The sequence below is a fragment of the Phyllobates terribilis genome, unplaced genomic scaffold (assembly GCF_046119375.1).
Source record: "Phyllobates terribilis strain yellow unplaced genomic scaffold, ASM4611937v1 Scaffold_4__5_contigs__length_816908805, whole genome shotgun sequence".
Classification (NCBI taxonomy): Eukaryota; Metazoa; Chordata; class Amphibia; order Anura; family Dendrobatidae; genus Phyllobates; species Phyllobates terribilis.
Genome location: NW_027362764.1, coordinates 52,665,624 through 52,680,272, shown reverse-complemented (window position 1 = coordinate 52,680,272; position 14,649 = coordinate 52,665,624). Strand labels below are relative to the sequence as shown.

The 14,649-nt window shown below is 44.4% G+C and overlaps 1 long non-coding RNA gene across 1 annotated transcript; it reads left to right on the top strand.

Moving 5' to 3' along the window:
• Window positions 1-1,134: 1,134 nt before the first annotated feature.
• On the top strand, window positions 1,135-10,557 carry LOC141264167 (uncharacterized). Its single transcript, XR_012319813.1, has 3 exons — window positions 1,135-1,402; window positions 9,431-9,535; window positions 10,365-10,557. It is a non-coding gene; the product is annotated as an uncharacterized lncRNA (long non-coding RNA).
• The last annotated feature ends 4,092 nt before the right edge of the window (window positions 10,558-14,649 follow it).

Below are 14,649 nucleotides of genomic sequence, written 5' to 3'. Positions count from 1 at the left end.
TTAAAAAAATAAAAAATATATAAAGGTTTAAGTCACCCCCCTTTCACCCCATTCAAAATAATAAAAAAAAATAATATATATATATATATATATATATATATATATATATATATATATAAAAACACATACACATATTTGGTATCGCCGCGTTCAGAATCGCCCGATCTATCAATATAAAAGAAGAATTAATACAATCAGTAAACGTCGTAACGAGAAAAAAATTTTAAACGCCAGAATTAAGTTTTTTTGGTCGCTACAACTTTGCAATGAAATGCAATAACGGGCGATCAAAACATCGGATCTACCCCAAAATGGTATCAATAAAAACGTCAGCCCGGCACGCAAAAAATAAGCCCTCACCTGGCCCCAGATCCCGAAAAATGGAGAAGCTAAGGGTCTCGGAAAATGGCGTCATTTTTTTTTTTGTTTTTTTTAGCAAGCTTTGGATTTTTTTTTCACCACTTAAATAAAAAAGAACCTATAAATGTTTGGTGTCTATGAACTCGTAACGACCTGGAAAATAATGATGGCAGGTCAGTTTTAGCAATCTGTGAACGTGGTAAAAAAGGACCCAAAAAACAACTGTGGAATTGCATTTTTTTTGCAGTTTCACTGCACTTGGAATTTTTTTCCCATTTTCCAGCACACGATATGGTAAAACCAGTGATGGTGTTTAAAAGTACAACTCGTCCCGCAAAAAATAAGCCCTCACATGGTCATATTGAACGAAAAAATAAAAAGGCTATGGCTCTGGGAAGAAGGGGAGCAAAAAAGGAAAACACAAAAACAGAAAGACCCATGGTCGTTAAGGGGTTAACATTTCACAGGAAAGCACTTTCACTTTCGTTTTTGAACGTTTTATTGTGAGCCTGTAAAAGTGGCTTAATACCTCTGACCACGTTGTTGACAGCAGTGACCTGGGGGTCAGAAATGCTTCCAGGGGCGATCCCCATGCTGTCCCCATGTCATTTGAGCACTGTCACTATCGTTTTGGGCACTTTTTAGGCTTTCTACAGACTGCCGGTGGAGCTGCCGCAAAAATGTTCGGGTCTCCCATAGACTAACATTGGGCTTGTTGCTCGGGTCGAGCACCCGAGTATCACAGTGAGCTCGGCCCGAGCTTCGAGCACCCGAGCATTTTAGTGCTCGCTCAACACTATTCTTCACCAATCGCCGCCGCATGTGAACCTCGCCCTGTCTTTCCCTGGCGTTAAGCCCTGGCCTGGGAAGGAAGGTGATGAGCGCTAGTTGATCCCTACTGACAGCTAAGGACAACAATGGGGGAACAGACATGGGAAGATAACTTATCTTTTAGTCGACTTCAGAGAGATGAACACCCGTCCTCACAGCTCCAGAGAGGAAGAAGTAATGCACTTGCTCTGAGCCTTCACAAGGGGTAAATGTGAGTATCGCCGACACCTCCCTCTGGCACACAGCAGGTATTTATACACCTAGGCCAGGGGTTAATTAGCCAGAGAGGAAGGTAGCTGCTGGGTCCTAGAGAGACAGCTTCTAAGAAGTTGTCTGTAATGCCAAACGAAGAGATCTCCTGCAACCAACTGCAGGGCGACTGTCACTTCTGATACACCCTTGACAGTATCTCCCATTCCCTTTGGTGTGAAAATAAACTTTAAATATGTTTACCTTGAGGTAAATTCTCCACATAGCTTGTATAAGAAATTTTGACACCCTATGAAAATGTGATTCCTGAGGTAAATTATATTTGTAGACATATTAACCCTTAACCCAAAAGGAAAAAAAAATACTAAATTATTTCTGGTAAATTCTATATTCAGTACTGTGGATTTGTACATCCAAATATGTAAATATAAACCCGTCCCAAAGTCAACTCCCAGTGATGAATAAATATGGTCGCCTTGAAACAAACTTCATCTAGGGTGCCAAAATATCATACAAAAAACATGAAAATGTGTAATTTATATGTGCCCACCTATTGACCCATAAGTTTGAAGGAAAATAAACGTATAATCATCCCTGTTGGCAATTTTTCCGAAGTTCACCGTATAGAAAATATGGAAGTGTTGGGGCTCCGGACTTTCATAAAATGTCAGCGGAGCCCCCTCACCGCCGAGGACCGTCAAACACCCCATCCTACCACCCTGGGCATCGTACTTCCAGACATCCCGTTCTCCAAGCACAGGACCCGCAGCATCGCTTATCTCTTGCCGCCCCCTCCCCGATAAGCTACATTCGCTCTACATGCTACATACTGATAGGGAATCTAGATTGTGAGCCCCGATGGTGACAGCAACGATAATGTATGTAAAGCGCTGCGGAATATGTTAGCGCTATATAAAAATAAAGATTATTAGATTATTATTATTATTATAAGACGCACCTCAAATTTTCCCAAAAAAGGAAGAGGAACCGCTTTTATTATGGGAAGACACAAATTTTTTGAATCTCTCTCGGACTGATTGCCACCGCTTTCTCACATCATAATCTACAAATTAAAAAAAATAAAGCTTTTATATTGGTCAAGAAATTCAGTAATCAATTTTCAGCACACCATCTGATAAGATTCATGCGCGCTGGTGCATGATGTGCTGGTCATTAAAGTGGAAATCCGTGACTTTTTAAATAAAAAAAAAAATGTGGGGAAACAATAACAGACAGGTAGTTGGTACCTACTTACCTGTTGTGCCCGCCCCGTTCTTCTGTTGTGCCGGCAGGAGTGGACTGTGACCCCTCTGTGCTGGCGAAGAGTGGCGCTGCGCACAACATGCAGTTAGGTACCGACAGCCTGTCTGTTTGTGCTTCGGTAATTTATTTATTTTGTAGCCCAGAATGTCCACTTTATACGTTGTTGCAAATAAAAAGCATACATTTTACTTACCAATCTCCCGCTAAAGCTGAGCATCAGCTTCATCCCAGCGTAGAAATAATTTGCGGCATACCGCATACCAGGAATCGGCTTTTTTTTGCCGATCGCTGAGGTTGGCTACAGCAGAATCCCAAAGTTCGGGCCTGGCATCCACCTTGCAAGTATAAAGAAAACAAGGCGTTAGGTCACCAATGTGACGCGCCCCCTGGGCCGTGGGGGTACCCGGAGCCGGGCCTTGTAGAAGCTGGGGGTTGTAGTCACCGTGGCCGTGACCCGGTCCGTGTCCCAGGGCGGTCAAACCAAGGGGGTAGTCTATGTGTATCTAGTTTAAATAGTTCGACTACACCACCTGTGGAATGCGGTTATTGAGAACCGCCGCTGCGGAGCAGTCCGCTGAAGCTGGTGATATGTGCAGCAAGGTAGTGTAACTCCCCACAGGAAGAGCAGAGCTTCAAGGCAGCGTGTAGGGATGATGGGGGTGATGGTGCAAGGTGTCGCGGTGCAAGAAGAATCACAGAGTCCAGATGATGCAGTCCCAGAGCTTTTACTCACGGTTAAGCAGTTCCACTTACAGGGCCAGTGTAAGAGCCCTCGGCGTCCTGTGCTCACGCAGTAAGGGGCTCGGTCGACCCTCAGGTATCTCTGGAGCATTTAGCAGGACCCCCTTTAGTGTGTCCTCTCTGGCCTCTCTCCTTGTACCTCACACCTAACGGCACCTCTGTCCAGTGTCCTCGGGCCTTGGCGGGCGACGTGTGTTCCGTCCCTTGGCCCTATGTGGCTACTTTCCTAGTGGCTGGTGTGGGCGGCCTGCTGTACTTGAAGTGCTGCAGCCTCCGGTTCCCAGTTGAGCCCTGTAGTCTCTGCTGGTTGAGGGATCCGGTTCCCTTCTTCTGGCCTGACCCCCCTACCTCCTGGCAGCGGCGGGCATACGGGTGGCGGTTGCACGTCCCGTACCCCTAGGGTCCCTTTGGTTCCTGGAGCCTTCCTGCTCCCTCTCTCTCCCAGGCTCAGGCCTCCTGGCTAGGCTCGCCCATGGAGCAGAGCTCATGCAGAGCCCCTGCTCCTGTCACTTCTGACTGAACTCACTCTCTCTCTACTACTGATGAACCAAGATGGTTCCTTCCTTTTATACCTCCTACTCCAGTGCTCCCAGGATCTATGTCCTCCACCCATCCACTACATAGTTCCCCCTCTCTAGATGGTTCCCCCCACTTCAGCCAGGGATCAGGGACACTTGTGCTCTCCCGTAGGAGCATTGTCGCCCTGTCCCCCAGAAATGTGGTGTAGTGGATGTAGTGTTAGGGTCCTGAGCCATACTCCTTCCTTACTTGAGAGTGAGATACCACATCTCTGGGTGAGATGCAATACCTCTGTGGCGACCGAACCCTCAGGGGCGCCACAAATGCAAGACGTATGTGTAACCATAAAAAGTTTTTGAAAAAAATGGCAATTTGATAAAGTTATTTTGGAGCAAACATGTTGTTTTTTTTTTTTAAATCAATATTTTTGGGTTAGGGCATTGTTTTGTTTTAAATGTGTGCACATGTACAGCACACCGATGATACAAACGTACAGGTACATAACCTTACATGAATTCTGCATGAAAAAAAGTACACAATTGAAAACCTAACAGCAAGGGAGGTTTAATTTAATTAGCTATGGAAGTAGGATGGAACAAACAAAGGATTGCTGTAAGAAACAATTATGTGCAATTGCATACTAGTAAAGAAAATTCTTACCTCCAAGATTAATTGTGGAACATTGATACTCATTGGTTGATATCAAGACATTTCTCTTGGTAAAATATTACAAAGAAATATCCTGCTCTCCCTGAGTTTTCTGCACCAAAAACACAGCAAAACCTGATACATGCGTTTTTTTGCACTTACTCATTGCTTTATATGGGTGAAAAAAAACGCTGCAGTGATATGCTGCAGTTTTAAAAAAACAGCAGTTTTCCAAATCAGTCAGGAAAAAACAATGTGTGTGCATGAGATTTCTGAAATCTCATAGCCTTTGCTAGTACTGTAAAACTCAGCTTAAAATTTGCATAAAAAAGCAGCAAAAACGTAACGTGTGAACATAGCCTAAAAGACATGAAAATGCGATTTCTGAGGTAAATTAGCTGTATAAATTGCTGCGAGGGATGCCTTTGTCCTGATTTTTCTTTGGTTGACAACCAATATGGCTAACCTTAGTGTTCTTACATAGGACCAAGACCAATCTCGCACTATATTTGGTACAAGGCTTCTATAAAAGGACTGCCAGATAATTTGTACAGAGATTTCTACAATGCATAGCTTGTTCCCTCTGCAGTAACATGCAAGGACTTGTCCTAGGGGTTTGCATTGGCCATTTTGTCCATATGTAAATGGGCCTCCATCAGATGCAGAGACACTACATTACAGTATTGCATTGGATTTATCTGCAATTTCCTGGAAAGTATCTGGAAAGTTCTAAAGCAATAACAATCATGTGTACAGTAAACAGTGGAACGTTTATTAGTGAAGTGCTCCTACGGGTCACTTGGGAACTCGGTCAATGGTTTTTACCTATATTGTAAGTCCATGATCTTGCATGCTCTGTGGCTGACTTGTTGGGAACTACAGTGCCTACAAGTAGTATTCAACCCCCTGCAGATTTAGCTGGTTTGATAAGATGCAAATAAGTTAGAGCCTTCAAACTGCAAACGAGAGTAGGTTTTATGAACAGAAGCATAAATCTTACAAACCAAAAAGTTATGTTGCTCAGTTGAATTTTATTAAATTTTAAACATAAAAGTGTGGGTCAATTATTATACAACCCCTATGTTTAATATTTTGTGGAATAACCCTTGTTTGCAATTACAGCTAATAATCGTCTTTTATAAGACCTGATCAGGCCGGCACAGGTCTGTGGAGTTATCTTGGCCCACTCCTCCATGCAGATCTTCTCCAAATTATCTAGGTTCTTTGGGTGTCTCATGTGGACTTTATTCTTGAGCTCCTTCCACAAGTTTTCAATTGGGTTAAGGTCAGGAGACTGACTAGGCCACTCCAACACCTTGACTTTTTCCCTCTTGAACCAGGCCTTGGTTTTCTTGGCTGTGTGCTTTGGGTCGTTGTCTTGTTGGAAGATGAAATTACGACCCATCCTAAGATCCTTGATGGAGGAGCGGAGGTTCTTGGCCAAAATCTCCAGGTAGGCCGTGCTATCCATCTTCCCATGGATGCGGACCAGATGGCCAGGCCCCTTGGCAGAGAAACAGCCCCACAGCATGATGCTGTCACCACCATGCTTGACTGTAGGGATGGTATTCTTGGGGTCGTATGCAGTGCCATCCAATCTCCAAACGTCACATGTGTGGTTGGCACCAAAGATCTCGATCTTGGTCTCATCAGACCATAGAACCTTGAACCAGTCTGTCTCAGAGTCCTCCAAGTGATCATGAGCAAACTGTAGACGAGCCTTGACATGACGCTTTGAAAGTAAAGGTACCTTACGGGCTCGTCTGGAACGGAGACCATTGCGGTGGAGAACTTTACTTATGGTATTGACTGAAACCAATGTCCCCACTGCCATGAGATCTTCCCGGAGCTCCTTCCTTGTTGTCCTTGGGTTAGCCTTGACTCTTCGGACAAGCCTGGCCTCGGCACGGGAGGACACTTTCAAAGGCTGTCCTGGCCGTGGAAGGCTAACAGTAGTTCCATAAGCCTTCCACTTACGGATGATGCTCCCAACAGTGGAGACAGGTAGGCCCAACTCCTTGGAAAGGGTTTTGTACCCCTTGCCAGCCTTGTGACCCTCCACGATCTTGTCTCTGATGGCCTTGGAATGCTCCTTTGTCTTTCCCATGTTGACCATGTCTGAGTGCTGTTCACAAGTTTAGGGAGGGTCTTAAATAGTCAGAAAAGGCTGGCAAAAGAGATCTTTAATCCACACATGTGAAGCTCATTATTCTTGGTGCCTGAACTACTTCTTAATACTTTTGGGGGACCAAACAGAATTCTTGTGGTTTGAGGGGGTTGAATAATAAAGGACACTCTGAATTAACTTTTAATGTTTTAAAAAAAAAAAAAAAAAAAAAAAAAAAAAAAAAGCAAAAACAAAATTTGCTGCAGTGCATTTCCTACTTCCAGGCTGATCTACAGTACAAATGTCACAATGCCAAGTTAATTCCGCATGTGTCAACCAGCTAAATCTGCAGGGGGTTGAATACTACTTGTAGGCACTGTACAACCCAAGCAATTCTGCACATGAGTGAACATATTGCATGGGTATAGCACACTCGTACCCCTGAGGAGGGTAGGGGTCAGTCAGGGGCATCATTACTGCAGTAAACAAATACAAGAGCAGTAATGGTGTCCGACTTCCCCGTCATGACCAACCACCAGCCTGAGCAGTACACTAAGCTTAGTGGATGTAACTCGCACTAGGTGGTACAATCAATACACTTGTAAGTTTCAGGATAGTCTCTCCAAGGCAAAGTGCTTGAGCGTTGCCAAAATTACTGATTTCATGAGAGTTGGGTTGATTGCCAGCAGCCACTCCGTGTGCATTCACTCATCCCTTAGTGCCACAGTGGACAATACTCTGTCCACCACCTTCTTCACCTAGGCATGTCTCACAGCTACAACATGTTGTCCTGCCCAGAGCCTTCGGAGGTGCTTGTACACTACCAACAACAAAATTGCTACCCTTAGCAGAAAATATGCAAGCATGCAGATCTTCATATGCAACCCACAGAGTCTTTCAAGGTTGACTGGCTACAGTCTTCACAGTTCTCCCAAAGCTGACCTTTCCCAAGATTGAAGGTACTCTAAACCCACTGCTTTATTGCAGCAGTAGTCACTCCTGTCAGGTAACGGTTTGCTAGTCCTTTACTGTATCTGGACCGTGCTTTTTGGTACGTTAATGGCATTTTAGTCCCCTGGGAGCCCAAAGTACATTAGAACACTCGCTGCCTAGCATTGCCTCAGGAACCTCACTCCTAGCCCACCAGCTCATAATGGATAAGGCCAATTCAGCCTCTGTCCCACCAACTCTCTTATGATGGACAAGCCCACTTAAACCTCTCGCCCAACAACATTCTCATGATGGACAAGGCCAAATCAATCTCCACCCAACTCTCTCACGATGGAAAAGTCCACATTAACCACTGGCTCACCCACATTGTCATGATTGACAAGGCCACTTAAGCCTCCATCCCCCATCCCATCAATTCTCTCATGATGGACAAGTCCACATTATCCACTAGCCCACCAACATTCTCATGATGGACAAGCCCAGTTCAATCTCTATCTACCTTCTACCCAACTCTCACAATGGAAAAGCCTTCATTAACCACTAGCCCATCAACATTCTCATGATGGACAAGGCCACTTCATCCACTAGCCCATTAACTCTCTCACGATAGACAAGACATGCCCACCATCTCTCTTGTGAGGGGCAAGCCCATTTTAGCCTCTAGCCAACCAACATTCCCACGATGGACAAGCTCTCGTCTGACAGTTACATAGAACAATAACAGGTTCTCAAAGCACATCATGCCATCTTGCCACACACCCCTCCAGGTGACAGAACTGTCTGCAAATGACTTCCTTTCTTTTACTATCACAAGGCCTGTGTTGATTCTGGTACTCTCCTGCTGTCAGCTACTATGGTGGCATTGATGCTTATCGCAGCCCGCTAGACCATAAATCCTCAAATGCCAAGGTTTTCTGACAGTGCAGGGACAAAACAATGCACAATTACAGCATATATACAACACAAACAAACATAGTCTTCAAGGGGTAGATCCATTAATAACATATAACATTTATCCATAAGATATAATTAAATTCTATGATCACTGGGGTTCTGACCGCTGAGCCCCCCCACGATCCTGAAAACCTGGGCCCTAAAGTCCGCTGTGTGAATGCAGTGTTACTGAGCATGTGCAACCACTGCTCTATTACTGATCGCACATGCTCAGTAACACAGTGAACTATAGGGACCCTGTTCTCCGGATTAGTGAGTTTTTAGCAACTGGATCCTCAACAATTACACATTTATCATCTCTCCTGTTCATAGTTAATAAAGTTTGTTTATGGGACAAATCTATTAAGTCTTTATCTTACTCTGCAGCCCGCTGCCCTCCCAAGCCGTAAACTCTCATCTCTTCATGAAAGTATCAACAATTGTAAACACTTCATCACTAGAATATGCCTTTGTAATTGCCTCATTCTTACGAGGCACCACATTTGTCAGGCCTCTTCTTTAAGAACCACTACATGCCTCAGCCCTAATTCTTTACTTCCCTCAGTAAGACTATCCATCTGCCCACCATACGGCTTCAGCCACACGCTGACTACCTTCCTGCCTGCAGCTCTCTATACATCTTCTTCCTAAGAGAATCTAGTAGTAAATTCATCACAGAAATACGATATTTCATTGTTGCTGTTTTTTTTTTTTTTGTTTTTTTTTGGGGGGGGGGGGGCGGCGGTGACAGCGCCATCAATGGCTACAAAAGAAGTAGTTCTTATTAATGAGCTTAAAATCCCAAATAAAAGGAAATGTAACTTTACAATTTCATTATATTTCTTTGATAATCCTGACCCTCATCAGGTCCCATTAAGGACATCTCAGACTGTACTGAAAGAACTGATGTATTTATCCGTAATTCAGCGCTTCTGCAAACATGACGTGACCTTTCTGCAGGAACCAACACAGGTCAGTGTCCCGGGCATTGAACTTTTCAGGGTAGCTTTACTTTTTATAAGCCAAACCTATTTTGGTATGCCAGAGAATTGTTGATATAGCTTTTATAATCCAAATCCTTAAGAAAGCTCCAATAGTGCAGAGATACTCCTATTTTTCTACAGACTCTCAGAAGTTACAAGCTTTAATACTGCCCTTCTTGTCTGAACCCTGGGTGGGACACATGCTCTTGTGTATCGCTGTTGCACAAGGACCCACCGGGCATCAGATATTTTAGGATAGGACATTATTTTGTGGTCGCTGTGATTATTCCATGAATCATCAGAAAGAGGAGGCCTTGGCGATGCTGTCCCATCATTATTTTTCCTTCTCATGCCTATTCATTTCGTTCTGGTAGTTCCCAGAATTCAGGTCTCCTGTAATATCATGTTGACGTCATATCCTCAGGCTAGGCCAACATAAAATTGCAGAGTAGCAGAACTATTACATAGGGAAAAAGTCAGGCAAAATTCAATAAATTATACATCTGCATTATCAGACCCTGGACTATGAAATCAACCTGTTATATAGAAAATTATAGAAAGTTCCAAATAGTCTTTTTTTTATGAAAGTGAATTTACAAAATTCCAATTCTTTTTTTTTTTTTTTTAACTTTTAATCCATTTATAATACTCATCGTCCCTTGCTATACACACGGGATGTCTGCCTGCTGTTTATAGGATAGGAATGTGTCCACCCTTGGTTGACCTAAAAGTTTGTAACCCAAGTTCATCCAGTCGGAGCACTCACACATCCTCCATATCCCTCCCGCTTTTCATGACTTTTCCTTTTTTGCCCACAGACATTTCCAGGAAGACAAAGTAACGTTGTGTAAGGAATCATCCGGAGAAACCAGTAAACAAGTCCCAGAGCGGAGTCATCCACATCACTGCCCTCGTGTCCTTATGAGCCAATGGGGAGTGGGGTTGTACAGAAGGCAGGATCACACCTCCTGTTTTTACTAGCGTGGAAGATTGCTGGAAAAGCAAAGAAAACAACCAAGAAACGCTGATTTCTGGCAGAATTCTTCCTGGCTGGGAGGCGTTTACTTTCAGTTTTCTGAAATTGAATTGAATTGATTCTTTTGTTTAATTTATTTCCGTGATGTTAAAAAAATACAAACTAACAAATAAAAAAAAAAAAAATCAGGCTATGGGGTCGGTAATAGACATTCTTTACTCTCTGCCATCCCACCAGTCCTTGTGAACATGACTGCAGCAATGTGACCACTGCAACCAATCACTGACCTCAGTGGATTGCCATCTAATTCAGCATGATCGCTGATTGGCCTCTGGTGGTCACATGTTGTAGACAGAATGTCACTTCTGCAGCCTTGAGAACAAAGATCTCCGTGGATCAGTGGAAAGATACCACTGAAGTTGGAGGGGCTTCAATGGGTAAATAATGCCCATTTTGTTATTTTCCAGCATTACTGACCAGGATAATCACTTTAAAAATGAAAAACACTTCTTAGTTTTTTTTTTATCATTTTAATTATAAAGTAGTAACCTATTCGGCAGCTCAGCAATGGCCATCACTTACATTGGTCCATGTCCCTGTGTAATACTATATCTCTGTGCTAAACTAATATGTTGTAAGCCTCAGGCATCACCTTGCATATAGGAGCTTACAATCTGATTTACTAGGTGCATTGGGGTGTACAACGGAGGCAAAGATATTTTATGTAAATCTTAACAGTGAAGAACCTGGTGAAAGTCAAACCTTTAATACCGTTTTATTTTTTTTAGTCTACAACGTCCTTTATATCTATATCTTCATTATGATACAGAGCTCCAAATAAGCAAAGAGTGGAATGATACAATTGTGTCTGCAGGCAGCCACCACTAGGGGAAGCTCCGGAGCTTTCTGCATACAATTTATACATTGAGCTCAATAATAAATAAGTATGCGCTAAGCTCCCCCTAGTGGTGGATATTGGAAGTAACAATTTTATAATTTATTGTTTTAAGTATCTATAGGAGACCTCTAGAGTAATATATGGATCCTGCTCAAAAGCAAACCATTAAGTACCAGTGTGCCACCATAATATATAATTTCAATTCAAACTCAATATAGACCCCAATGTACCAGAGCTATCCCTTGTATGTCCATTACTGACAATAGACCAAAATGGTGCCCACTGTTGGCCTGTTGGTGTTGGTACATCCCAGCCCAGAGTTGTTGCTCCCTCACCCCTTTACGGGAGACAATTTCCGTCTGATTGCTCCCCTCCTCGACTGTCGTTGTGGGAGATCGTAGAGGGGGATAAGTTCGGCCTCCTGTTCTCATGGTCCCCATGGGCTACTTCTGTAGAAAGTATAGCTTAACTGGCAATATTCAGACGACTACTCCGAGTTTTGTCCTTTGATATTTGACCATCTGAGGGTTTCACATCGGTAAATCTAGTTCTTCTATTTACCTGCCCTGGTGCAAATACACAGGTCGGGTCACCTCTTGCAGGGTGTGTCACTTGTTTTTCAGATTATTAGTACTTTGCCAGTTGCACGTCCTGATATCTGGATGTAGGACAAAGGTAAAGCAGATAATACATTCTGCCATACCATGGAGAACAATGGGCTAGGTTATTTCAATGGGAGACATATAGTAGCATAGAAACATCCCTGTTGCTCACTGCTGGTTTTAACAGCCGGACCGAAGTCTGGAAGACACTTGAAAAGTCTGGAAAATGAGCTGAAAAATCATGATGAGAACATTATAATAGTACCATATCTATAGTGGTTGCAGTTGCTTTCAAGCACTGGAGACTGATATAGCTCATAGATAAATGACTATAATAGCAGTGGTGGGACAGTTAGGCCTTCGTTTCGCTGATCCTCAAGTGTTCAGCTAGCGGGATCTCATGGGCAATCCGCAACAACTCCTCCCGAATCAGATCGGGCGCGTCCAGCTGTCTTTCCCTCAACCACTCCTGTTGGGGGTTGCAGGGAACAGTCTCCCGGTACAACCTCAGAATACCCTCTGCTTGCCAGACTATAGATGGCATGCAATGCCCCAAAATAGTGCATTATAGCTATAAGACCAATAGGGGCAAACTACTATTTCTTGCTGCTTACCAAGCACCTCTCTCTCTGTCAGGAATTAGCATCGCTCCATTTGGTGGACCGTGACCTGGGCACTGTATGTGAGTCTTATTACTGTGAACCATTTTGCGATATTATTTAGATACTACTAGGGATGAGCGAGCGTGCTCGGGTTCGGATAGAGGAGCCGGCGTGCTCGATTCAAATGCTCGGATAGCCGCGGCTGCATGTATCGAGCATTCTCCGCATGTTTAGTGGCAGCGTATCAGCCACGGCTATCCGAGCATTTGACTCGAGCACAAGGGCTCCTCTATCCGAACACGCCCGGATAACTCCATATCCTAGCATGCTCACTCATCCCTAAACACTACGCTTCTTCCTAAAGTTCAGATTCATCCAGAAGTATCAAGCTCTTCACATGTGGATAGTATAGGCCAGAGGTCCCCAACCGCCGGTCCGCGGACCAGGACCGGGCCGTTGGGGTTTTTCAGCCGGTCCGCGGGGAGAGGGGGCCCCTCCAGCCTCCAGCAGGGCCGCCATCAGGGCATGACTGCCCTGACTCCAGTATGGGGCCCGGCCGGTAGGAGCCCCCTCGGAGCCCCCCTCTTGTGCGTCTCTCTCCTCATGGGGCCCCCGGCCGCATGCTAAGCGCCGGGTCCGGGACATCTTAGCGCTGCGCTGCTGCGGCAGCACCTTCATGATTCCCCTGACTTCCGGTCATGTGACGGCGCCATCACATGGCCGGAAGTCAGGAGAACCTGGTGTCAGCGATTTGGACGAGCGCCAGGATTCTGCAGGGATCGCATGGGGGTAAGTATAACAAGTTTTATTTTTTTTTAAATCCAATTAACTAGGAGTGGGGGGAATGGGAGATGCACATGGGGGGGGTGAGAGATGCACATGGGGGGGGAGGGGAGAGATGAGAGATGCACATGGGGGGGTTATGTTTACATAACTTTGTTGCCTTATGAAGGGCGGGGGGGGGCCCCCAAAAATTTCTTGCACAGGGGCCCACTACAGTCTGTGTCCGCCCCTGGGATGAAGTAAATGCAGCTGAACAGCAGCTGTCAGGACAGCTGCCCTGTCCTGCTGCAGGGCGTGATGGGGCCTCAGTGATGCGGCTCCTGGCACAGCACATTATGTGGGGCTCCTGGCATAGCTCCTGGCGGGGACCTGGTCTACACTATATGATAAGTATGCACTAAACTCCAAATCCCTCCATTACCCCGCCCCCATATGACCAAAGCCCCGCCCACCCCACCCCCTCCTTGCTGGGCCATGGAAAAATGATCTTGCTTCAAGCCGGTCCCTGGTGCAAAAAAGGTTGGGGACCACTGGTATAGGCCATGGACTGCTCCACTTTTCTTGGTAGAGTAAGGTTATGGTCACATGTTGCATTTTTGCATAAAAATGCAGCAGCAAATTAAAAGCTGCTTTTTACAGTACCAGCAAAAGCTATGAGATTTCAGAAATCTCATGCACACGTTTTTGTTTTTTTCCTGGCTGAATTGGAAAATTGCTGCGTTTTTTAAATCTGCGGCATGTAAATTTTTTCAGCATTTTTGTAGCATTTTTTTTCACCCATAGAAAGCAATGAGAAAGTGCAAAAAAACTCAGCAATACAGTTTTGGTGAATCTAACATGTACTGTAGACAAATGACAAATATAATCTGCACCAAAAACATAACAACCTGCTTTTTGCAAACAGATTATTTACTGCCAAGATAGCAGGCTTTTCCTGCAGAAAAAAAAACGCTGCAAAAAACACAATGTGCAGACATAGTCTAAAAGTCTCAGGTCAATCATTATATGCAGGGTACACTCTGCCCCCTTGTTCTGCACCCATCAGTACTGATAGAGGTGGATTGTGCCAGATACAGACTGGGCTGTGACTTAAAAATAAAAGGAGGTAGCGAGTGAGGTTGTGTGTACATTGAGTTTTTTGAGGAGTTTTGGAGTGGATCCACTTAGAAAAACATCTGAAAAAACCCTCAAATAACGTTTTAAAGACTGTTCCTACTCATTTCTTTTCTATATTCACTCTGC